The sequence below is a fragment of the Corvus cornix genome, chromosome 1A (genome assembly GCF_000738735.6).
Source record: "Corvus cornix cornix isolate S_Up_H32 chromosome 1A, ASM73873v5, whole genome shotgun sequence".
Taxonomy (NCBI): Eukaryota; Metazoa; Chordata; class Aves; order Passeriformes; family Corvidae; genus Corvus; species Corvus cornix.
In genome coordinates this window covers 62,708,061-62,734,614 of record NC_047057.1, presented here as the reverse complement: position 1 = coordinate 62,734,614, position 26,554 = coordinate 62,708,061, and the positions used below count along the sequence as shown (strand labels likewise).

Sequence of the window (26,554 nt, the reverse complement as noted above, 5' to 3'; positions counted from 1 at the left end):
TCTGTTGAGCCCAGTTACATTTAATTGAAGATTCTTGAATATACATCAGTGAGTGTCAACAGGTCAAAACCAAAGCAGCTACATGAGGGTAGATCACATTTGCCAAGGGAAAGGGAAAGGGAAAGGAAATTCCTACAGGAAAGGGAACACTAAACCAGTCATAATAAAAAAAAAAATCAAATATGTTTTAATCTGAACTTGGGTAAAGGGGAGACCAATTTATCACTAGAAATCTAATTATAAACTAAAGTTAAGAACCATATGTGGTGGAATTGGAAGTCCTGATGAAGACTGAAAAATCACATTAATTAAGCACTAATGAACATCTTCTGCCTTTTCAGAGTAAAAATGCAAGGCAAGAGAAGGATTTAAAGCTGGTTGGAGTCACAATACTGAAAGTGAACAGACTGAAAAAAAACTTCTCTTTTCTGCCACTCCACACATTTTTTAAGGACCTGATCAATCAGACACATGCAGCCATGAATATGAGACACTACTGAGTGTGAGCATATTTAAGTCATCAATGAAATTGCCTCTAGAACTAAACTCTATATTGAAGATAAATACAAGGCTGGACCCTTGGGTCACAGCTTCACAAAGATTTATGTGTGCATTTAACTTTATGCACGTGGGTAATCCCATTGATCTCTTCGAGACTGCCTACACATGTAAAATGAAGCAGAGTTTTAAATCTTGCCTGAATGATATCTTTAGGTTATTATCTTCTCAATCTATGCACCAACCTGCAAAAGCAGCCTGATCCATGTCCGTGTAAGCCCATACTAATCTGACAATTGGAGTAAGGCCTGTGTTTCTGCAGGGTTCTTGGCTCATTTTTGAGACTGGAATTAGTGAAAATAAAACTGGATTCTGCATCAGCCTGAACAGTGCCAGATTTGTTTCCAACCAAAACCAGAAATTGAAATTCTGGCGACTGCCTGACATGTTTGTAGAATTGATTGACTTTTTTATTTCAAAGCCATTAGTCATTCTAAATCCTAGGCACTGGATAGTTTAAGTCTGAATTATTCTCATCTCAGCCATCACATTGATCTGACTATGACAGTTTTGAGTTAAAGTGGGCAGTGTCTATCAGCTCTGGTGTTACAGTGACAAGCAAACCTTGCAGGGGCAGAGGATGTTTTTATAAGACCAAGTGAAAAAGCTGCAGAAAAAGGAAAGTTTAGAACTCATAAGTTGTCATTGCAAAGGACTTTCCTTCTACCCAAGCAATTTTTACTCAAGTATTCTTTCTCTAAAGTTCTTTTTTAATTTTTTTTTCTGCAGAAAAGGCTAAACATGATCATGCCTTGTATTCAAAAGATTTTGTCCAATGAGCTTTCTCAAACAAACAGAAAAGGAAAGAAACCCCAAACAAACCACAGAAAAATATTACTTAATGCCACCGCTGATTGTCTAACATTCATAAATTGCATATAAAATGTTATTATATAATATCTGAAGCTAAAATATTCTTATCCAGTTAGACACAAGGGGTTTAAGTCAAAAAAGCTCTTTATATGGACATTAGGCAAACTAATAGATAACAGGCAGTAAGAATACATTGGTTCTAAGTTCTGCTCCATGTGATCTTGTGTCACCTGGCCAACACCAATGGATTCCATGTACTGCAGTGCAGTAAATCAGTGCAGAACTCGCCCCACACTCTCCAAAAATGCAGTGGATTGCTGGCACTGCTAAATCCTCCTGCCCAAAAAAAAAAAAAAAAAAAAAAAATCTGAAAGTGATCAGAGGAAAAATGCAACCAATGAACACACTAAGTGCAGTGTTTTACATGTCCTTTAACCAAAGTCACCTACCTCAATATGTTATTTTTCACAGAGTAATACAAAACCACATTACAGAGGAGGGAGATTTGGTCTGTACTGCTAAAATCCCAGCCCCAGACTGGTGCACCAGCCTTGGCTCAAGGGCTAAGTGCCATGATCTGGTTCTTTGTCAATGTGCTTGAACTTTCTTCCTCTCTGGAAAAGAGTGGCTGCATCCCTACTGACTGCAGGTTTTGGGCTGTGAGCTTCCCTGAACCACCCCAAGGATAGCTGGCCTGAGCCAAAAGTGTCCAGGGAGCAGACTTGCATGAAACACACAATGTAGAGGTCTGTAAGTTAGTGTTTGAGTCTGTTTCCTCACACAAATGTATAAACATCATAATAAATGTGCTAAATCAGGGTGCATGAGATTTTGACACATAAAATTACGTAACCCCAAATGCACCTTTTAAAAATGTGTCCCCCAGATTCAGACATCTCACCATCTATTTCAACACAGAAGGATTTTTTTCTTAATGGAAGAACAGCTGATGTCCGAAGCTGATGGTCAGAGTTCTGTTAAACACTGTGTTCACACACAAGGGCTGATGAATGATTAGAAGAAATGAAAGTGCTTTCTAATAAGAAACAACTGGGCTAAAAAAAGTCATGTCAAAGATAGATTAAACTGTGTGCTCCATTTCAAGGCTCCTGCTCTGGCACAGCCATAGTGCTTTGAAAAGAGCAATGGAAGATTTTCCCTGCCAGCGCCTTTCCATCACAGTGAGGTCACTCACAGTCCATGGAGCAGGTTTTGCATGTAGCAGGGCACATCACAGAGCTGCTCTGGAGTGGCAGAGCAGCCACCTGGAGTTTTGAGGTGCACTGGTGAGGCCACACCTCAAATCCTGTGTCCAGTTCTAGTCCTGTCACTGCAAGATGGACATTGAAGGGCTGGAGTGTGTCCAGAGAAGGGAACTGAGCTGGGAAAGGGGCTGGAGCAGCAGGAGGGGCTGAGGGAGCTGGGAAAGGGGCTCAGCCTGGAGCAAAGGAGGCTCAGGGGGGACCTTGTGGCTCTGCACAACTCCCTGACAGGAGGGGGCAGCCAGGGGGGATCGGGCTCTGCTCCCAGGGAACAGGGACAGGAGGAGAGGAAACGGCCTCAAACTGTGCCAGGGGAAATTCAGGTTGGACATCAGGAGGAATTTCTTCACTGAATGGGCTGTTAGACACTGGAAGGGGCTGCCCAGGGAGGTGGTGAATCCCCATCCCTGGAGGTCTCCAAGGAACTACCAGACCTGTCACTCAGTGCCCCGGTCTGGTTGACAAGGTGGGGATTGGTCACAGGATGGGCTCGATGATCTTGGAGGTCTTTTCCAGCCTTAATAATTCTGTGATTTAATGATTCTGTAAAGCTGCCAGCTCTGAGGGTCTTAATGCAGAAGGTGGGACATGAGGCAATTTCTCCCAGCAAAACCCATTGCCAGCTCGGACAGGATGACCCATTCGGAAAGAAGTGCAGTCTCAACACCTGGTCAGTCCTGTCCAAAAGTATTTACTGAAGAGGTGAATTGCAGCCTAGAAAAGAGCCTCAGGACAAGGCTGGTTCCACATGAGCCCTGGCACTTGGAATCAGCTGAGGCAGCATCTCCTCCCTGAGGTGCCACCTTTGACACCCCTTTTAACATCCCCACTGGTTTCCATTCAGAAGCTGCCTTGGAAGGACACACTCTCTTTAGGAGACCTGCAGGAGGTACAAGCTTTCACCTCCTCTCCAACTTCATCTCACCAAAGACAGCAGAGCAGGGTGATGGAAGAAATAATTATTTTGCATTTCACATAGTAAAAGTCCAGCTATGGCTAATTTGACAGCATCTTTTGCAAAGCCGCTGAAAACACCATGATTGATTTTACAGGAGAGATTTGAATTCATATAGAGCTCAGCTACATGGATTTGTGCATCATTTGTCTCTTAAAGGCTCCAGTTGGAGAATTATGAATGTGCAGTGGGAGTGGTGGCACATGAGGGAAAAGGATGGGAACTATTACAAGGAAACTCTTGAGTTGTGTCCATGCAAGGAAAGGAACTGACAGCCTTGAAAGAGAAGGACAGGAGGAGGAAGAGAATGGATATTCTTGCTACTCCCATTGCCTGTACATATGGAATTCACTGAAGGAAAAAAGACCTGAAGGAATTTGGATTTGTAAGGCCTAGCGAAACACAGCTCTGACACCAAACATGTGGGAAAAGGGAGATTTGCCGTGTGAAAGAGGAAGTCTTTAATTCTTGCCAAGGGGGAGGGCAACAAGAAATCTTGGGAGTTCTCAGTCCACAAGGATTAGCTTGTAACTATTTTATGCCCTGTCAGTTTATCAGAACTGGAGTTCTGATAAAGAACAGAGAGAAAGCAGAGAGAAAGCAAATTGATATTTCTACAGGAGCAACATTATGAGAAATCAGTTACTTTTATTTCATGATACAACTCCAAGCAAAATAATTTTTTGTGTGTAAGCATTTAGTGTTACTGGGATGAAAAATCTAATTAAGATATATTTATTAAGAAAATGCAGCATCCTAGTTTTATTATGGATTTCCATATGCCATCTTTGGGTGATCAAATAAGAAGTCATTAATTACTGTGAGAGGGTATTAAAGAGCAGCTCCTTGGAGTTCCCCAAAGTAACATTGCAAATCATGATCTTTATTTTGTTTCTGCCATGAGGGTAAATGAAATAACCTTGATTTTTCAGTCAAATCCCCTATCACCTATTGTCTTGCCTTGCATGAACCTGCCTGAACTGAAATCCGTGTAGTAATATTAGGAATATAAATCACTCATTTACCTTCAGGAAAGGAGGATGGGGCAGCCCGTGCTGCCTGCGCGATGTGAAGGACTTGAGCCAGCCTGAAATCGGTGAGGCAGGGGAAGGCTTTTGTTTCATGTCTCACGCACAGGAGCGAGGGAGGTCGGATTCTCCCCCTTCCCAGCCTGCCAAGCAGCCAAAAATTGGAGCCCCACGGGAGTGCTGGGTGAGACACCACGCTGCTAACAGAGGCTTCAAGGCAGCCCATCTGCTGCCACTGTCACGCTGCTGCTGTGACACAGCGGAGCTGCCAGGGAGGACACCTCACTCCTGGGCTCTTTGTGGAGTCCTTGGGAATCAGAGGCATGGTCCATTCAGAGGGGCTGGAGTAGACTGTGGGAATGGGAAACTTGATGGATTTGGGGGCAGGGAGAATGTGAAGCCGCTTGGATTTTCTGGGAAAGTGTGCATGAAATCAATGGGCTGTTGCGGTGGGGGGGGGGAGGGGGGGGGGAGGAGGAAGAATTTGTAATTCATGTATTTGTTCTCTGATAGGGAAATATAATACTGGTGGATTTGCTTTGGAGAGGAAAAAAAATACTATTTGAGAAGAAGGTTACTTGCATGACCAGAGAATGATTGAGGGACCCCTGTTTTAAAAGAGCTGGATGCCTAAGCCTGAATTAATAAACTAGGAACTGCTGTTGAAACAATGCAAGGAATTTCTGCAGGAAAGACAGAAGGGACCCTGGAAAAGCAAGAAGGTAGGAAAAATTATCAATTTAGTGATCAAGATCAAAACAGATCAGAGATCCTTCTGCTAATTTATTTCTTCTCTCTCTCTTTTTAAAAATCCTTTTCCTCAGGAATAAATGTTTAAGTGGAAATACATTTCATTATGACTCTGCCAGTTTCTTGGTTTGGAAGGATGGAGGTGAGGACTAGGTTTTGTTTATTTTGAAAAATAAAATACATTGGATCTGAAAATTGCCAAACAAGTTATTGCTTCACTTTCCAGATGCATGAACACAGAAAACATCCAGGCTGAGTTCTCATAAGTTTTCAGTGTTTTCCACTGTTTGCTTTTGATGCCTGAGAGTTCTCAGCAGCTCTAAATGAAGAGGGGAAAAATGACATAAATGTTTGAGTTATTTAAAATCTAAGACCTAAAATCAATCTTTGGCCAGCTCAAATTCTACTCTATCCATTCTTCTGCAGTATCATCACTGATACCTAAATGATAGTGATGTCTTTGCTGATATAAGCCATGATATAATAAATGATATAATGTCTTTGCTGTTTCTGCAGAGTGAATTAGGAGGGGATTTCACTGATGCCAGCTGCAATTAAGCATGAAATTCTGGTTTTCCTTTTACCCCTTTTCTCAGTGTTCGTAAAAGTTTTACCCAAACTCTTTCTGGCCAATGGAAAACTTTTCCTTGGTTTCGTCTCACACCCAGACCCTCAAAAAGTTGGGGGTTTTTTATAGCAAGACCTTCTTTTTGTTCCCATTTATTCCAAAGCCTGAACAAAGCAGTTTTATTTTGTAGGAAGACGTGTGATAGTGCTTGGAGAGCAGAGCTCCTTGGCTTGATTTTCTGTGGGGATAAGATTGATGTTAACAAACTGTTTGATGTCTGCTGTTGTCCTTTCTCTTCATAATCTCAAAACCCTTTTCCAATTTCAGGTACATCTGGCAGATGACTTCAGTTTTCATAGGCACTAAACTGCAAATTTCAATAAATTAGTAGCTGGGACAGAAGAAGATCCAAACTAGTTTTTCCTGAGGGAAAAGTTGGAGCAGAAAGTCAAATACATGATCAGAAACCAGAGTAGCAAGGCAGTGGAAGTGCTCTAGTCATGAAGCAAGTCTTGGCCAGAATTTGATATTCAGAGGAGAGCTCAGCCACAAAACCTGGAGCACCAGGGTGTCAGGCTTCAGGTGTTGCGCTGATCATGGAATGATTCACACTCCTAGGGAGGAGGAAGACTTGTGAATGAAGTATTTCTTTGTAGATACAGACTTCTTCTCATTTCCTTATTTGAAGAGAATGACAAATTTTAGTCTGAAAACATTAAAAGAATGTGAAGAAAATGCTTTTATTTTCCTGAATTTTCTAGACAACGCTGGAACACATCCCTTCACTTTCTTTTCTGAAGCCCTTCTATTCATTCATTTGCCTAATGATCCCATACTTTTTTCTTTTTATTTATGAATTATAAGTAAGAACTCTTTGATTTTTTTTTTTATTACATCAAAATACAAACGTTGCCAGAATTAAGTAATTTGTGCCAGAGATCACCTTATTGTCATCACTTATAACAAAAGATTAGGGACTGTAAATGGTAACTGTGGAGTGGTGAAAACAAATTTAGTTTCCTATGCAAAGACTTTTTTTCCTGTCTTTCCATCACTGTAAATGTATGTACAATTCCTCTTTTGGACAGGAGCCTCTCATCTTTTGACCTTAGAAAAGGTTGGGTTTTCTTTTTATTGTCAAAGAGTCGAGGGGACAAATGCAAGGTGTGGAACAACTGAGTAGGCAGCAAATCTCCAAAAGGGAATTTGTGAGTCAGCAGATCCATCCTGATGAAAAAAGGAATCCTGTAAAGATGAGGGGTGCTATAGAAGGTACGGGAGGTAATACCTCTTTCCCATGTGGATAAAGCCCCATCTGGGATCCTGTGTCTGGGTAAGTGCAGGTAACAGCTGGAGAAATGACCCTTGCCAACTGGCAAAAATACAGAGATGAACACCAAGAATTATTAGAGGTCCAGAAAACACAACCTGTGAGACAGGAGCGAAGGAGCTGGGTTTGTTTAGTCTAGGGAAGGGAGGAATGTGCAGAGACATGATAATAGCCACCAGGAACAGGACAAGACAAGATGTGTTTGAATTGCCTCAACAGAGAGAGGGTGGGAATTAGGGGAAAAAAAGCAGCTTTTTAATGGCAAGATATTGAAGGGCTGGATTAGTTTCCTTCAGGAATTTGTGGAGGCTTTCACTGGAGGTTTAAAGAGCAATTTAGACAAACATTTGCCAGGTGAGTTATAAGACCGAAGTTTGCTTATATGTAACCCTGCCCAGGGTAGAAAAATGGGCTGGGTGACTTCTTAAAGTCTGTGGCAGCCTACATTTCAGTGGATTTTTTACCATTGCTTAAAATCATGATTTTGAATATTTTAAAGGATTTTTAAAGTGAATGGGGCCTAATCCTCTGTTCCTCACACACAGCTTTCCTCCTTATATGTGCATCAATGCATTCCTTACCTTGGCTGATTATCATCCTGACTGTTCATTATTGTGAGAATTTTATGGGCAGAAACAAGTGACTATAAAGACTATATTAGATCTAAGGTTTTCCCTTCATAGCATTTATAAAATGTGCAAGACATATTTTTAAATACTTATTCATTATTCTATTAACACCTGGTTTAATAAGCTTTAAAGAAGCTTTAGAAGTCTGACATATTTTTATTCAAGATAGATTCTTCCAGGGTATATATTTGGTTATATTTTCAAATGTGAAAATAATGCAGTATTCTGTTACTGGTTTTTACATTTCTTTCTTTTTTCTTTTTTTCTCTGTATAACAGATACAGATAAAAAGTAGCTAATTAGACTTTGGCTGAAATATCCCTTCCCTTTTATCAGTTTTAAATTTACTGACTTTGAATTCAACTACTTTCCCTCTGCTTCTGAACTGTAGGTCAAAATAAACAAAAGTTTGCATTATGCCAGTCCTTTCTGGTGCATCCCTTCTCATTCACCCCTCTCAGATCCATGGACCTGCTATTCCCAGTCTGGCTTGCAGGTGTCCTTTTGTCTCTCTGAGGGTCAAAACTGGCTGTTGGCTGGGTGTCTTTCAAGCCAGAGCATGTGCCACACAGTGAGAGGAGGAGAGACAGCTGAGAGCAGCACCTTTGGAGCACCAGCAGAATGGCAGATGGATTTAGCTTCAGTTTTTGGACAACTTGAGTCATCTAAGCACACAAGAGTTAGATGGAAGACAGGTTGCATGGTATATTCTGGTATCTTAAATGTGACAGCAGCCACCAACAGAGGTGGGAAAGCTTTGCAAAATCCTCTCAGGAGGATGATGCAGAACAATCTGCTTCAAAAACTATGTTCCACCTTCCTTGTTAACAATCAGAAATTGAAATGAAACTTGAAGAATACAACTTAGCAGTAGGAGTAAGTTAAACTCTGAGGAAAAACAGAAGCAAGTGCTATATAGGGAAATACAATGCAATACAAAATAGTTTGGGAAAGAGAAACAAACTACCGAAAAGCCCCTCAGAAGACTGGGTCTATCAAAGCATAAAACATAAAGTTAATATAGGTTTTAAAAGGTCTTATATTATTCCATTTGAATTGAGATGGTTCAATGTTTTGGAGGAGACTGTGGGCGACAAGATTGTAATGAGCTATAAAACCTGTGTCTGTATCAGGTCAGTGTGCTCCAGTACCTAATAGAACAAAAAATCCTCAGTTTTCCAGATGTACATTCTAAAGGTTTTCTTCCCTGCAAAAACATCTCTGTCTGCTTACAAACAGAATTATTATTTAGTGAAAAATGCCAGGAATGGTTGTTCCCATCCTTTATCTGCCTTTGAGAAGTTTATCCAGGTGCAAAAAGATTTTTTAAAATTTTTTGGTCTAACTTGGTGCATTTTTTGGTCTATTTTGGTGCATTGAATAAAGTTTTTCTTATTTTTCATGCAGAAATACAGGGATCATGGATTCCGTGGTTCTGGTGTGAGGAACACCGCTACTTGTTGTTGTCATGGAGGTTTTTCAGTGGGTGTGGAAAGTGTTACTACAACAAAGAGTGTTTGTTTTGATGGTCATTGGTTCTGACAGTATAAAAATAATTTAGACTCTATTAATGAGGACAACAGGTTGATTTTGTGCAGTCCCTAGCTGGATAAAAACGTTGTGTGCTGGGTGAGTAACTGGCTCACAGGCTGGGCACAAAGGGTGACAGTGACTGTGGCGACGTCAGAATGGGGACCTGTCACTGGTGGGGTCCTGCAGGGCTCCATCCTCGGCCCTGTGCTCTTCAACAACCTCATTAATGACCCAGATGCAGGACTGTAAGGGATACTAAGTTAGTCTGCAGATAACCCTAGACTGGCAGGAGCTGCTGACTCCCTGTAAGGCAGAAAGGCCCTGCAGAGAGCCCTGAACAAACGACGGGGTCACCAATTGTGTGAAGTTTAACAAAGACAAGGGCTGGGTTCTGCACCTGGGATGGGACAGCCCTGGATGTACAGACAGACTGGGGAATGAGGGGCTGGAGAGCAGTGCTGTGGAAAGGGTCCTGAGGGTCCTGGTCAGTGGCCAGTTGGACATGAGTCACCAGTGGCCTGGAGCCAGGAGGGACATCCCTGTCCTGAGGGCACCAGGCCCAGCATCGCCAGCCGGGCTAGGGAGGGAATGCCCTGCTCTGCTCTGGGCTGGGGCAGCCTCACCTTGAATACTGTGTGTGGTTTTGGGTGCCACAGTACAAGAAAGATCTAAAGCCGTTAGAGAGTGTCCAAAGAAGGGATGTGAAGATGGTGAAGGGCCTGGAGGGGAGGCCATGTGGGCAGCAGCTGAGGACACTGGGTCTGTTCAGCTGGAGGAGACTGAGGCCAGAGCTCACTGTGCTCTTCAACATCCTCGTGAAGGAAGCTGAGGGGCAGCTTTGAGCTCTGATCTCTGTGTGACCAGGGACAGGACCCGAGGGAAGAGCTGGAGCTGTGTCAGGGTGGGTTAGGTTGGATATGAGGAAAAGGTTCTTCCCCCAGAGGGTGCTGGGGCACTGAACAGGCTCCCCGGGGAATGGGCACGGCCCCAAGGCTGCCAGAGCTCCAGGAGTGTTTGGACACCGCTCTCAGGGATGCACAGGGTGGGATTGTTGGAGTGTCTGCCAGGAGCTGTATTTCAATGATCTTTGTGGGTCCCTTCCAACTCAGCACAGTCTGTGATTCTACCATTTTGTAACCCAGAGGCCACAGCAATCATCCAGGTGGCCAAAGGAGACAGAGCAGGGAACAGAACCTTGGTGTCCTTCAATGTCACAGCTGTGCTGTCTGTCCCTCAGATATGTAAATTTTAGGGCTGGGATTTCTCATTTCTCCAAAGACAGAGAGATTTTGTTCCAGTGCAATTTTTATTCCAGTGTGCTTTTTGGGCTCTTTTTTTTTTTTTTTTTTTGGTAAACCAACAGGACAAAACAAATGTTGAAGCCCCTAAGATGTTAATAAAAATGGAAATTCTTGTCTTCCAGTCAGCTCTAGCTGCTGCCTGTTACCAGTTTTGGGGAAGATGCTCACACAGCTTCAGGAAATTAACAGCAGGGAATAACTTCACATTGGAAAGATATTCATTATACGGCATCTGTGCATGAGCGGATGTAATTTGAAGACTTCTGTGATGTACAGCTCATCAAAAGCCATTTTCCACACTGGAAATGATGACAACCCAAAGTATGGGCTTGTGCTGGCCAGTCTTGATGTTGTCATGTTGTCTTGGGGGTTTGGTCAACTTTAAAAAGAAATTTCATTGCCACTGCTTGAAGAAAAAAGAAAAAAAAAGAAAATAAACTACCATATTGTTACCAATCTTTAACTGGCTATCAGTTTGCTACATGGAACTGCAAAGTGACATCTAAGTTGTGATTTATTTTTAAAAATTAAGGGCAGGCCCATTATGCCAGCCCTAAAAGACTCTGGGTGTTTGCAATGGCCAATTACTGTGGAAACTGCTGAAACAAATAAATGTTTGGATAAGGATCTGGAACAAACGCCTTCATTTTTTAACGAATTCTTGCAAAATATCACTAGACCAAGAAATCCCAACCACTCATCTGCTTGTTGCTACATCTATATCCTTCTCTGGAATTCTTCGCTGCAGATCTACAAAGGAATAAATGAAAAACTGCTGTTCTCCCACTTAACCTATAGCAAGCAGCCTTTAAAAACAACTCATCTGTTACATTCCAGCCATATTTAGCTGTTTTTATCAGAGCTGTGCGGTAGGAAATGATTTGTGGGGGTTTTGAAAGACTGAAATATGAGGATATTCAAGTCCTGCTTTGAATCCAATATAATCCTGCACATGAACTTGTCCCATTGAAATCAGGTTCATAAAAGCATACCTGTACACACCCTTCCTCAAGTCAATTCTAAATGCCTCTGGTACTGCAATCCTGCTTGATGGGGCAGATCTTGCTTCTCCAGGGAAAAACAGAGCATGGCAAGAACCCAGTGTCTTGCCATTCTGTGCTATTCCCTTTCCAAACAGTGGGAACGGAACAAAATGTAAGAAAACTAGAAAAGAAAATGCATAGGTGGCACATAAATAAAACCAGTGCATTTTATTACTTAAAAATTCATGCAGACATACATATAGACATAATTTTACACAAAATGAAAGGGAGACTGAAGTATTAGACTGAAGTATTTGCTTTTTCAGAAGTTTTGAAAGCAATATTTGCTTTATGTAGATTCAAATAAAGAAAGATAAATCCTATTTTTTTTATTAACACAACATCAAAGTCCACATACAACATGTTCTATGTGTGAGTTACTAATTCTCTTTTCATCCTTAAATGTATTTATTAGCTCTGTCTAGGTTTACATTAATATTGTGACACACACACACAAATGTATTTTATCCCATTTACAGATGCAGCTTTTGTGGTTTTATTGCTGCAATAACAGGCTTCCCAAGCAATGGGGTTCCAAATCAATGTGCTATTTATTGTGTTATCTATGTTCATGTTTCTCATTTCTGTTTATCATGCTATCTATGTTCATGTTTCTCATTTCCAGTTGCAAGGAAAAAAGCTTCTTGGTTCTGTGAATATAACATGCATGCTCACCCAGCAAAGCACTGAAATCAGATTTATCATCCTCATTTTAATGTCCCCACTGCCTCTGATTAGGGCTGACTAGGGAGCATCATACTGGTAATTAACATGTTTCTGTTTTTTAAAGATATACTTCTCGTAAGAAGCATAAAAAACTAAATTTTTTTTATGTGAAAGTATTTTAACACTTGAAATATGAAAGTTTATGAATGTATGTCATTTTATTAAAAGCCTAAACCAAAACTCATCAATGTCCCTATCTTGGATATATAAAGTATAGAAATGCATATAAACCATCACAAATTAAAAATTAACATCTAACAAGGCAAATCATGTTAATTTTCAGTTATGATAGCAAAAAATCTTCCCTCTTGTTTATTTGTTTTACTGATTTATGCAGTAGCTTTTTTTGCTAGAGGCTCATGATGTGAAAGAACAGCACAGTCCTGCAGTCCTTCCCACAGAAATGGTGCCAAAGGACATTCCAGAACTGGGGACAGTAAAAAAGATTGAAATTAAATTTAAAAGTATTAGCAAAAATATTAGCATGACAAAATTCAAACAAATAAGTATGCTATATTTAGGCAGAATGGACAAAACACTGGAGAGAACAGAGAGAGACATGAGAGAGAACTCATTTAGGTGCTCTGAGCAGGAGACTCTTTATGATTAAGCCTTCTGGAACCAAGCTAAATTAAATATAATTTATAAATACAATTTATAAACAGAATTAATAAATATAATGCATAAATATAATTCACAAATATAAATTAAATACACCTCTTCAGCCATTTTAAATCCAGGTGTCTTTAGGCACCACAAGGATATAGATGTGCTTCAGCCTATGTCACACAGTAGGTGAGCAGTAACACCAGGAACAAACCCCACATTTACTGCTAGACCACAAAGAATTAAGCCCAGGATGGATGGCTGAAATATCAGGCACCAAAGAGTGAAATAAGAAGATCAAATGTACTTTTCCAAATGCTTTGCAAAATAAAATAGTGGGTTTTTTTCCCAGCACTCCAATCCCGTAAGCACCCTTTTGTTTTCAGTGCTTGGTGATATTGGGTTTCAGTTTGTGGTTTTGCTATTGTTCTTCCAAATGAAGTAAAGAAACATACACTAAATAAAATGAGGGGTGCAGTTGACCTCCAACATTTCATGAAAGGGCTTGTTATGTTTACCGCATTTAAATGAAAATCTACTTTGGCTGGAGCAGCAAAATAAAAGAGCAGAAGGAACAAGGTAGTTGGATGATCGAGAGTTTTCCTAACAGCAAACACTTTTCAAGGTGGGCCGAGATTATGGGACCAAATAATTAAACTTGGCAGAGATCTAAATTCACTGGAAACTCTGTGTTTGCCTCTGAGGCAAATGTCCTGGGCTGATTTTACTCTTCTCCTTCCCTATTTTCTCTTGACTTCTGGGACAACACATGCACCTATTTACTACCAGCCAACCAACCTACACGGTTAACTATTCTACTTTCAAACACCCAGATGGAACAACTCATGTATATACCAGCTCTTGACACTGATCGTGCCATAATCAAACCTCTCCTGATGGGAGAGAGTTTTTAAAGTCCTTGCTAGGAGTTCCAGAGACAAATGGGACTTTCAGCCTTTGCTGCTTCTTGATAGTTGTTTATTAAGTCTTATCAGAGAAAAAGAGTCACTAGTGTGATCCAGACATAGCACAAAGAAGGGAATGCAGGAGAAAGCTGAATTATCAAGATTACATGGCCTTTTTAAAAGCAATTCAACCAATGGTTACTAAAAACGTACATTATTTTCACTTTCCTACCAATTATTCAGTAATACAGCCAGGAACTGCAGAATTCTTTGTCCAGTCGTCCCAAACTACTTTTACTGCAGAATATGGAGTAGTAGAAGAAGAAGAAGCTGGTTTGGAGAACAACAATCCTCCATTTTGATGTTTTTTGCTTTTATCTATTCACTACATTAACAAACCCAAAACCTCTAAATTTTTCACCCTGTGACAATCTTACATAGTAGTCTATCACCTAATTTACACTAGTGTAGTTTCTAGTTCTTCTCTAATAGTAGGCAGTTTTTTCCAAGGTTGGAGGTCAAAACCAGTGTTGTTCAGGGGGGTAAAAACCTTCAAAATGGGCAGAGAAATATTCTCTGCGCTTTGGGTTCCCACAGGTCTGAAGATAGAAGCCCAAGCTAAAAAAATAATGGGAATTGAAAAATGGAACACTGGAATGTGTAGGCTTTGCTTCCATTTCTACATCTCTTTCATGGCTCTTGACTTAATCTAGCTAAAAAAAAAATCTCTCTTTCATAAAGGCATTTGCAATGATTTTGAAAACTGACGTGGCTCCCAACCTGCCTGAACTATCCGTAATATTTCCCAGGTTTGCACTTTGGAAACCTTTGAAATGAAGCAAAAATCTCTGCAAGTGTTTATGTGCAAGAACATAATTGCCTTTATATATGCATTTAAAATCTAAATGTGCAATGTATGTGTGACAAGACCTCCTGGACCATAGAGGAAATTCTGCTCAGGATTTTCATCATTTAGACTTTCTTCTCTAACACTCCCATTGCTGCTTTTATTTCACATTTGCTGTTCCACATCCCAGGCTTTCCTTGCCCATGGCAAGAAAGGGTTTAGGCACCACCTATTGAATTTCAGATTGATTCACACTATCACTTTCAGCAGAATTACACTTGGAATGTTTCTGACCCATTAGTTTAAGTAGTACTTTTGTGGGAACTGTGCAGCTGGGGGAGTATGTCTGTGTCCGGCTATGATTTCCACTTGGGATAGGGAAGATCATTTTAGATGTTGCTATTACTGTGAATTAAATTATTTATTGAGCAGGTCCCAAAGTCTTGTGTCCATCTTTGCCCCCTTCTCCAAAGAAGGAACTGGGGAATACAAACTATTGCAGCACGTGGAGAAAAATGACATTGCAATAGACGTTAAAAATGTCATTTATCCTTCAGCTGCAAGTATTCAACTGTTAGGAAATGCTGGAGAGTGAACAGGAAAGGAACTTTGTCTTTTTTCTTGAAGATACTGAGCAAAATCCACAGGTGATAGAGTTACTAGAATTATGAATGAGAGCAGAAATGCTCTTGAAGTTTTGCTCTATTTTCCTGCATCCTATTCCTAACCCTCATCAGGATTCTAGGAATGCTATGGTACATGTGTGTGAAGGTAAGTGGATATCATCCTCTGTTTGCCTCACCCCTGGAAGTGTTCCAGGCCAGGTTGGACAGGGCTTAGAGCAACCTGGGATAGTGGAAGGTATCCATGCACATGGGAGGGGGTTGGATCCAGATTATCTTTAGGGCCTCTTCCGATTCAGGCCATTCTATGATTCTATGCATAACTCAGTAAATCTTTATTATTTCAGCTGGCACTCAATCCTTAAACACATTAACTAGAAAAAAACCCAGTCCATTTCTCTGGTTCTCTCCTGTTTCAGGGAATTATCTGAGTAACCAATCCAGCAAGCCTAGGTCAGTGAGTTTTCCTGAAGGGAAACAGGGCATGGATGGCCCAAACACAGAAGTGGTATCAGAGACAGGAACTGTATTGATAAATTGGATATGAAGAGATTAAGAGTGACTGGCACTTGGCAAGCTTTGCCTTTTTCAGATAGATCCTGGAGATCATTTTCTGACCGCCCCACAAAGAAGGGAACAAAACTGGGTGGTGGCAGGCCCATATTGCAGGGCCACCTCCCTGCTCACAGGGATTTAGGGATTTATCAGTAAACCACCCATCACAACTTCACAGTCCCACAGAATGGGTGCTACAACTTCTACCCACAGCTTTGCACCTTTCTGCCAGATCCTTTTTGTCTTCATGCACACACACAACAGGGAAGGGAAGCTGTGGCAGAATCTTTATCCTACACATGCTTTTCCTCAGATCCTACCTCAGTGCCAGTGGTAGGAGAACTGGTAAAGTTTGCCAAGTTTCTTTGTAACTCCCAGATACCAAATCAACTGAAGTTGCTGATGAGTGACTTGCAAAATCCTAATCTGGCCTCTGACAGGAACACCCTGTGTGGCTTTCAGCAAGTCTCAACACCTTTCCGCTTCTGCCTTCCCATGGCTAAAATGTTTATTTGTCTGTCACACCAGGTTTTTTGGGAGAATTCATAATTCATCACATCACAGAAATAGTGCTTTTCCTGCAGTGAGTTAAATAAATCAGGCCATCAAGAGTGAGATAAGGTCTGCCCTGAGAAGGCACTTGATGTCTAGGGTCATTTTAGAGTTTATAACGCATCAAAGTCTACATAAATAAATCAATTCAATGCAGACAAGAGGAAAAATTGTTCCAAAAAAGCACAGTTCAAGAAGCTATTGCTGAGCACAGGTTAATCACTTAAAAACAGCAGCTCCTCTTTGAAAAAGTAAGGTAATAATTGGGTATATCTTCTGTTCTGTAAAACCTATCTCACAGCTGTCACAAGTGAGAGGCTTTTAGTTAAGTGAATGAAAGAACAACCATCACTACCCCTCCCAGAGCACTCTTTCCCTTAAAACCAGCACAACCCCCAAAATGTGCCACCTGTTCCTTAATTCCTGCAATAACAGAATTTGTGAGATGAAACTGGCCAGGCTTAGCATGAGAAAAGGGTGCATATTTATGCACAAGAAATGTTACATTATGACACCTGTCCCACAGGTCGTCTGGTCTAGGAATGAGCACCCTGGTCTAGTGCAAGGTCTACTGCAGAGAGGCTGGAAAGAGATGATCCCTATGGTCCCTTCCAACTCAGTCCATTCTATGATTCTATGATACTATGAATACACAGGCTCATAGTTTGTATTTATACAGCCAGACATTGAGATCTTTTTGTCTCTGTGCTGTCATTACAGCTTCAGGAGCAACTGCATAATATGAAGAATATTCAGAACAAAACTGACACCAGGCTTGGAGGACTCCTTTAAGGATTACAGAGAGTTGAAAGTGTGATGTTAACGTGACAAGGGCAGCCACAAAGAAAGGGAATTATTCCTTGTTTCCCAGAATAGCCTAGAAACACATTTCTCCTCTAAGATGGAATAGGCAAAGCTCTGCATTAGTAAAATGGCTACTATAAACGCAGTGAGAGAGTAAAGGGATTGATTCCTTTACTCTGCAGCAATTCAAAACCAGATATATGAAAATATTAGCATGATTAAATGACAAGATATCGAGTAATGCTGCAACATGGCAGCATTCAGATTGTTTTGCTGAAGAGGGGTTTGGGGCTTTTAGGACAACCTCTGGCAGCTTTTTCCAGCTGTGATGCCCCAATGTCCAGTCCTTCAGACAGACATGGATCAATTTTATGTCCACATTTCTGTAGGAACAATTCAGTACCCTCACAGCTGACAGATGACAGGATAGATATGCCCAGAGTAGAAAATGGATCTCCATTTTCTGCAGCTCTTTGCAAGTGGTAATTAAATCGTGCAGCACAGAATTAAAATTCATAGAATCACAGAAACTGGGGATAGGAGAGAGCCGCTAAGGTCATTTTTGTCCCTGCCCTTCCTTCTGCCAATGCTTTGTCCAGCACTTTGTAGCCAATTTGAAATGCTCTCTACTTACCCAGAGCTTTTAAGAGACCCTCGTTTGATTTATGCACAGCAGAAAGTGATACCTTTTCTCCAGAGACGGACAATTTGCCTCATTCAAAGAGTTGTGTAATCAATTTCATTTACCAATTACAGCCCTTCGTTAACACGCGGCCGCTGGGGCACTGGGGAAAGCAGGAAGTTAATGAGATTGAGGATGGGATCAGGGGGGTCTCCTGAATGCCTTGTTTTGCCCTGACAGCCCAGTAAATCTTGAATCAGCCAAGTGCTTCTGAAGGAAGAAACAGCTTTGGAGATTCATCTCAGTTGTGTCCCTGTTCATCCAGCTGTGGATTAGATGGGTTTGCTGCTTTAGAGGGACACCTGGGTTTGGCAGGGCAGAGAGGAATGGCGATCCAAACTTCCTCAAAGCTGCTGGGTGTTCCCTTGGAAGCGCAGAGAACCTCACAGTGGGGACTGAGGTGGGTTTTCAGTCCTCAGTTTCAGGTGGGGTAAATGCTATCTGAGAAAGGCACTTTCCTTTCACATGGCATGGACATGAATTTTGGATCTCCCTGGAAACTTGTAGCCTAAGCCTGCAAAGCCTAAAGTGACTTTGCTCTTGCATGAGCTCCTCCCACACCCCTGAGGCTTGAGTCTTAAAAATGTGTCTGAGGCCCCCATCACCCCTTCCAGGGTTTTTCAAAATGCTTCTCCCCAGGGGCTGGAGAGTGTCTTGTCCAAAAGACTAAATGTTTATCAACCTTTTTTTCAAATTGATATAAATCTTCTGTTCAAGACACAGGCCATAAATATAAAACCAGGCTTTCCCTGGGGATAAACTGCAATAGTCTACAGCTGAATGTCTTTTGAAATAACTGGCACTGCCTGCAGTCAGAAATAGAACACTGAACTGGGAGGGATACAAGTATGATCTGATACAGACTTCCTAGGCCCAGATCCCAGATCCCCCTCATATGTTTTGTCTGGAATTTTCACTCACCGGTTGCTTGACAAGGGTCCTGCTTTCCAAGTGGTTGTCCCAAGCCTGATCCTTATCTGGCCTAAACTGATGTTCCTGGTGACAATCAGCAAGGGTTCATCTCCTCCTCCTGCTGAGTGCCCTGCAGAAATCCCTAAACCCCCTGTGACTGGTGGGAATCCAGAGCTGGAATGAGTTGGCTGTGCTGCAAAACCCCCCTGGCAAGATGAGTGCCACAGGTACAGCCCAGTTTGACCCTGCCATGGGGACATGGCTCTCAGGATGGAGTGAACCTCCCCTCGCAGCACCGTTGCTGACAGGGACACCAGGCAGGGTGCCTGGAGCCAGCTCTGGCGCCCCTGAGCATCTCCCATGCCCCAGCAAGACTTCCTAAGTGGCCCACATGCTGTTGCCTTCCGCAGGATAAACATTTTACATCATCCCTCAGGTGGTTAAAAATCATCTTCAGGTGATTGGGTCCAAATGGCACAAATGTGGATCCATTCTGCTTCTGCTTCTTCTTCAGAATACACATTCTTAGTGTGAGAACTTACATTGCTCCAAAAAAAGAAAAAAAAAGAGAAAAGGAGCAGCTACATAAATAGATGTTTCAGGGATGGCCTAGCTCTAAATGTGGTTGCAGTATATAGAAAAGCCAAGCATAAAGATTCTGAAGATGGTGATGCAACAAGAAACCTGAACTTATCTTCCACTTCCTTTCCTGTCCCATGCCAGCAGCAGCACAGGGAATGAAAAAAAGTAATTTGATGAAGCAAAATATCTCAGTTCAACGCAGCATTTTTTCACACATTATGCATGACCTTTGTTACCTTAGCAGAATTTCTATTTTGAATTTACTTCCTCTTGATTATCGTTGTTCAGCACTATTTCGAATTGTGAGAGAATAAAACTTTTACCGTTGTAAAGCCTTAATGTGGCACTAACTAAAATAATACATGTAAAGTCCTAAAGGAAGTTTTCAGTGAAAACAGGAAATTACTGACCAAGAAGTGCTTATGAAAGTGTTTGCCCTTTTCTTTTTGGCTCTTAGAAAGCACGCAGGGCTCTTCTAGGGCAGAAATAAATCCATTTCCTACAGGAGCACCTCAAACTCCACCAGAACCATGCACATTCTTTTGAATTGCAGCTGACAATCAATTTTTACTTCTGCCATTCTTCTGATCTTGATACAAAGCCCACATTCACTCCTGGGCCTTAGGGCTGCTTTGGCTCTAGAGAAGGTGTAAGTAAAAACCTCTGTGAAGGGGTCTGAGGGCCTTGAGAGCAGTGGCAGATGGGAATATCTTGCATTACGTGTAATTCACACCTTAATGGGTCTGATCCGAGTCCTTCCTAGATTTTTTCATAAATACTGCTAAACCAGTGCTGTTTTTAAGGTAATTTAAGTGTCCTTCATGCCTGGCTTATAGCGTTTAAATGGCTTTTTAACTTTACTCAGTGTGAAAATAAAATAATGTCCTATGGGTGATTGTAAGAATCCTTGCCTGTAATTACTACGAGAACTGTTCTATCTGTGGCACATGCCACTGCAGGAGGTGTGAGGGTGATTGAGATCCTCTCCTGGGAAGTTTGAGATAAGGGTTAAATGCTGTAGGACAAGACCACCTGCTTGGTCTTTATTTTGGTGTCTAAGAATGTCACTGTCACTCTCTGCTTCTGATGTGAGAAAGAGGAGGACAGTTTGGGAAAACTTCAGTTCTGTATTGTTCTTGGACTTTCTAACAATTTCAATTAAATTCCTCTTTCCAGTTTGAAGGGGGCTTATTTGGCATGCACAAATATTTACTTTAGTGCCTCAAGTCTTGCCAGACTCAGCTTAAGTGCTGACTTGGATATTTTAAAAGATTTTGGTGGGTACAGTTTCTTATTTCTTTCAAAGGAATGCTTTCACATTTATTGCATGGCTTGGAGAATGCCATCCAAATTTTAAAATCAGGTGCACCAGGGCAGGTACCTCAGTCCCTGACGAGAAGAGTCTCATGCAGACAGGGAGTGAGTACAAGTGCAGCTCTGAGGGAGGAGGGTGGTGACTGTAGCACCACCCAAATTGTTGCTGCCAGGACGGTGACTCAGATGAGTGACTGAGTCACAGTGTCTCCCTCCCCTTCCTCTGGCCAGGGAAGGTCCTGATGTTCTGCTGGTGCCTTGGAGATGTAAATTATAATATTCCCACCATGCTGCAGAAGCCAAAGGAACAAAAGTTTCCTCCTCCTCCTCACTGTCCATGTGGACTTGCTCTGGGCAGTCTGATCAGAGGGAAGAAAGGGGCAGCCTGCCTAACAGCCAAGTGAGCACTGCAATCAGAGACTAGTCAGTGCAGATTGCCTTTGGGACCAGGGGAGGAGGCCAGGATCCTCCAGAACATGATTCAAGGCAGGAGGCTCTGGTGGAAGACATGAGTTTGTGTGGGAGTGGGGATGCCCTACCCTGGACAGAGATTCCATTAAAGCGGACAGTCACGCCACATTCTGGCTGGTACTGGTTGAATCTTGTGAGTATTGATTGAAATCTCAGGATTAGTAGAGGCAAGCAGCAACTCCTACATTTTCAGACAAGATCTAATTGCTTAGAAGAACATCCTGATTAGAGTCAGCAAATCAATATACAGCAATGTAGCTTAAATCGATAAGATAAGGCCCTGCCTGCTGAAAGATCTGCTCTCTGTCAGTGCATTGGGAAATTCCCCCACTTAATGAGGTTTGGAAAATAGTGCCAGGCATTTTATCCATGTTGAAAGTGCCTTGGATGGCATGCAGTCCTTCCTTCTGGTCTTTCTCTAGCTTCCACCTCTCTTCCCTCTCCTATGGCTTCGTCTTTTAAGTCTTCAGTCATCTCTCTATTGAATGAAGGCTTGTGCCTGTGTTCTTGATTGCTCTCTCTGCACAACCAAACTGCCCAGGTTTTAATTAGAATGTAAAGGTTGCTTTGCTTTGTTCTGCTTTGGTTTTGTTTTGTTTTTTTCTTGAAAAAACCCAAACCAATTCTTTTTTCTTTGAATTGCTTTCCTTGAGTTCCAGAAAATCTCTTTGATGCTCACATGTTGTACCATTTTTTCCTTGTTTTATACAGCTGGGATTCTGGCTTCATCTTGAGTCTTCCTCCACTTTCTGGAATGCTCTCTTTGAATTGTAGCATTGTGGCGTGAGATCCTGCCAGTTCACCAGCCTGGCAATGTCATATATAAGTATGATATATACTTATATCAATATAAGTCTGGGAATCAACACAGTGAAAAATTCAAATGGTTATTGTTCAGCACTACTTAGAATAGCAAAACTCCATTTACAGATGTCCCAAAATCAATGGGAGATGGATTTCTTCTGTTGTCTGACAGATTAATAATCTTATCCAATTCATTTCCCGAGATATAAATTTTTAGTTCCTTGGCCAATAGCAGACTAAATTCCTTTCAGTGACTGAGTACAAAACCATCATGGTTTCCCCATCCCAAAGTTTTCCTGACACACAATAATAACAACTCCTGAAATGAAATATTCTGACAGTGGCTAATGACAGCCTTGCTGCATGAATAAATTACAGAACCTGAGTTTCCCTTGGCTTGCACCATTGTCACTCCTTCCTGACTGCAGTGCCTACAAATGGCTTGGTCTTCCTCAGGAAATAGGAAAGGATGATTCATAATTATAAATAATTATAATTATGTGTATATACACATTTATATTAATTCTAAGATTATATGTTTGTTGCAAGTCACTCCTAATTTTCTCTGAGGAATTTTGCAGAGGCTCACAGACACAGTGGAGACTTGGGAAAAAATATACAAGAGCCAAGGACAAGGATAAAACAGACCTGATTTACTACTCATAGCAAAAGTGAAGAAAAATAAATAGGAGAAAGGGACACCTAACATGCTATCTGCAGATGTCATATTCCTTCAGACTCACGGGTAATCTTCACACTTATTCACAACCACAAAGCGGGGATGTTTCACAGTCTGTCGTTAGGAAGAGGTTACCTTTCCCAAGCTTTCTAGCGTGTTATATCCATAGAACTGATTGTTATGATTTATTTACTCACTCACCAGCTGCTAAATACTTTCAGAAGTTACTTTCTTGTGTGTTATCTGAGCCCTCGTTTTTATGAGAAAAAAGGCTGGCCTCAAGTCAGACTTCTCTTACAAGGGCCAGGGTTTTACAACTCAGCTTGGTCATCCAGTGAAAAAGATGACTCATCTTCTAAATCAGAAAAAGAAATAGCTCTTGGATCTGATTTGGATAGTCCTGATCCATTTACCCCACTAACATTTTTCCAGTTCCTGTCTCAAAGTACCTGGGGTCATTTGCATGTATACCAAAGAAAGTTTTGAAAGGTGACAGAACAGAGAGTGGGAAGAGTTGAAATCCCTGTAGTGACAAGGCATAGCTGTAGCATTACATAACAAAACATTTTTGCTGCTTTTTATTTTAGTTCAGTATTTTAGTGCTTCAGATCTTCCCCCCAGATGTGAAAGCCCAAGTGGAATTTCATTGTTTGCCCTCCAGCATTTAACCCAGATCCTGCAGCAGAGCCTGGGGTGGCCTTTCACTTATCAGTAAGTTTAGAGATGCTGATGAAGGCACTCTCACAGGGAGTTTGAAACCCCTCAGGCAAGGGTTCCTGTGTGCCCAGAGGCACCAGGCACCTCTGTAACTGCATCTTCAGCCTCCAGCGATCCTTTCATAGGGCTGAGTAGCTCCTGGAATCTTCAAGAATTCTGGGATACATTGGGAAGACCATTGCCAGCAGGTCAGGGAAGGGATCCTGCCCCTCTGCCCAGCCCTGGGAGGCACAGCTGCAGTGCTGTGTCCAGTCCTGGGCTCCTCAGGACAGGAGGGACAGGGAGCTCCTGGAGCGGGGCCAGCAGAGGCTGAGGAGATGATTTAGGGCCTGGAGCATCCCTGACAGGGAAAGGCTGAGGGAGCTGGGGCTGTCCAGCCTGGAGAGGAGCCCCAGCTGAGAGGGGCCCTCAGCCCTGGGTGTCCCTGTGTGCAGGGAGGGCTCCGAGCAGGGCCCAGGCTCTGCTCCGTGGGGCCCAGCCATGGCACCAGAGGAATGGGCAGGGACTGATGGAATATATACTCTGGTTTAGAGAACTAAAATGTTTGACTCCATTACTGTTGCTCTTTCATGATGAATTAGATTGATTTTCCTCACTATAACAGTTCAAAGATGACCTCTGCTTTAAGAAGATGCCTGTGATACAGCAGTTCTGTCATACCAAAAAGTGCTATTTTCTGAACAGAAAAAGATATATTGTCTCTCACTGCATTGATAGTTGTCCAAACTGTGCAATTTCTCAGCAAAAAAGGGAGTTCATGTCACAGTGACTGCAAAACTGTTGCACTGTTATTAAGTGCTACTTCCTCAGAACTGTCTCAAATTCATCCAGTGAGAAGTAAATAGACATTTCTCATGATGACTCCCTTTTTTTTCTTTTAAATAAGCCTTGAATGTCTCAGATATCTCACGACATTCACATGCCATGTGGATCTGCTCCTCAGGAACTACAAGGGTTTCACCCAGCTTGGCATGAGGACCCAGAGGAAGGGAGCATGGAGAATCTTAGAAGAAAATATTCATTGCAACAAATCATGATTTCAGATTCCCATTCCTTTAAATATTTTCAGATTGCTACTGCTGCTCTTGCGGATTACTAAAAATTGAGTGTTATTATTACTTCTTCTGCTGAATATGATAGAAGAAACATTAATGTCTCAGAGTTTGCAGGAAACAGCATTAGTAGTGTTAGATTGTCTAGAAAGTCTGTGAAACTTAAACAGTTAAACTCTAGAAGTATTTTCAGTGTTTATTTTCTAACAACAAAACAAAATGTTTGCCGGCCAGCAGTAGTGAAAGTAAATATCTCAAAATTGCTGTCTTACAAGTTTGCCTTTGCTACCTGACTTGTTTGCCTTTTGTCTCAACTTTCTTTAACATTCTACACTTCCAAAGTCTTGCTTTTTCCAGACTGCTTGAATTTGTGCTCCATGTTTAAATGATTCCGTGGGACTGGAGAGGATCTATGCCTGGACACAGCAACAGACTGAAACACAGTGAAATCTTGAATACAGTCATACAAGCACAAGCCTCGGGTTTTCCTTTTAGTCTCGTTGCATACAAGCAGTGAATGAGCAAAAGAGATTTTCTGAGGGAAAAAACCCCAGTAATCACTGACCTTTTAAATGAAGAAGGGAGGGTGCCAAGAGGATGGATGCCAAGATGGTGGTACTGAGCAATGGCACCAGAGGAACAGGCAGGAACTGATGCCCAGGAAGTTTCCCCTGGACAGGAGGCAGAACTTCTTCCCTGGGCAGCGACTGAGCCCTGAACAGAGACCAGAGAGGGTGTGGAGTCTCCTCACTGGGGATATTCCAGAACCATCTGGACATAATCCTGTGCTGTGTGCTCTGGGATGGCCCTGCTGGAGCAGGGAGTGGGACCAGCTGCCCCTCTGTGGTCCCTTCCAGCCTGACCCATTCTGGGATTTTGGGAATATCCACCAAGCAGAAGGAGGTACTCACAGTATCCCACCCATCCTGCAGCTTGCTGTGCTTACAGATGATCCTTTTTTTTATTAAATAAATCATCAGTTACTATCCTTCCAGGAAAGTGACCTCATTTCTCCTGTACCGCCATGATGGGCCTAATGGAGTGATTTGGACAGATGATGGATAGGGGTGAATTCTGAAGCCACTTGAACCTGAAGACAGCAAGGATTAAAAGCAGAACTGAACATACTATAACAGAATCAGCTTTTGGCCTCTTAGAAAACAGAAGATGGCACCTCATTCACTCTTGTGTGATTTAGCAAAGGTGGATGGAGAAAGCAAAACCCTCCTTCAGTGCCAAGAGTTAGGTAAAGATTGGGGTTTAAAAATTAGTCCAGTTGATAGGTGACTGAGCTGAAAGGTCAGCTGCTAAGTTGAGTGTTTCCAGAGCTAAACCTGGGGAGCTTAGAGCTAACTGAAGATCTGTATAACAAACACTGCCTGCAAGCTCTGTGTAGGGTCTCCAAGCCAGGGCAGCTGTACTTTGGTGATTGGTTTGAAAAGAGGAGGAGAGGAGGAGAAATGAAGGAGTTAGGACAGGTATTGCAGCTGCTCCTTATGAACCTCATCAAATAGCAAATAGGAAATCAACAAACGAGTACATTCCAGCAGAAATTCAAAGTGGAAGTGATTATAGGAAGGCTAGACTGACAGGTTCTGGCAAGCTGGGAGGGCACTGCTAGAAAAGCACTAGTGGCTACAAAGCTCAAAGCTCAGGGACTTACCTCTTTCCTGCTTCCCTCCCCGCTTCCATTTCCTCTCCTCAGGAGCAGTTCTTTTATTTCATCCATGAGAAATATGTTTGCTGGGATGCATTCACCTCCACAGGTGGAAGAGAACAGGAACAGGCAGTATTACGTAGTAGAAGAGAAGATGAGAAATTAAATAATCTGGTGAAAAATTGGGGTGTCCAGTGGGGAAAACGAGCATGCAAGTGAAAGAAAACAAATACAGCTGAGCAGTAATTGCAGGTCAGATTCATCCTGGAGGAGATGCCAAGGCGTGCAATGAGGAA

At 42.0% G+C, this 26,554-nt stretch overlaps 3 long non-coding RNA genes across 5 annotated transcripts; 1 reads left to right on the top strand and 2 right to left on the bottom strand.

Annotated features, from left to right (window-relative positions):
• LOC109146124 lies at positions 1 to 4,698 on the bottom strand. The gene is made up of 2 exons (XR_002047941.3): positions 4,614 to 4,698; positions 1 to 1,707 (listed from the first exon to the last, which is right to left on the bottom strand). It is a non-coding gene; the product is annotated as an uncharacterized LOC109146124 (long non-coding RNA).
• Positions 3,008 to 12,680, top strand: LOC104696120. Of its 2 annotated transcripts, none has more exons than XR_752975.4 (5): positions 3,008 to 4,800; positions 5,130 to 5,338; positions 5,441 to 5,508; positions 6,262 to 7,267; positions 10,850 to 12,680. It is a non-coding gene; the product is annotated as an uncharacterized LOC104696120 (long non-coding RNA). The 2 variants fall into 2 exon arrangements; XR_002047936.3 differs by having other exon boundaries at positions 6,262 to 7,618.
• Positions 10,751 to 26,554, bottom strand: LOC120411970. Of its 2 annotated transcripts, none has more exons than XR_005604606.1 (3): positions 26,265 to 26,554; positions 11,720 to 11,891; positions 10,751 to 11,133 (listed from the first exon to the last, which is right to left on the bottom strand). It is a non-coding gene; the product is annotated as an uncharacterized LOC120411970 (long non-coding RNA). The 2 variants fall into 2 exon arrangements; XR_005604607.1 differs by lacking the exon at positions 26,265 to 26,554 and adding an exon at positions 25,167 to 25,315.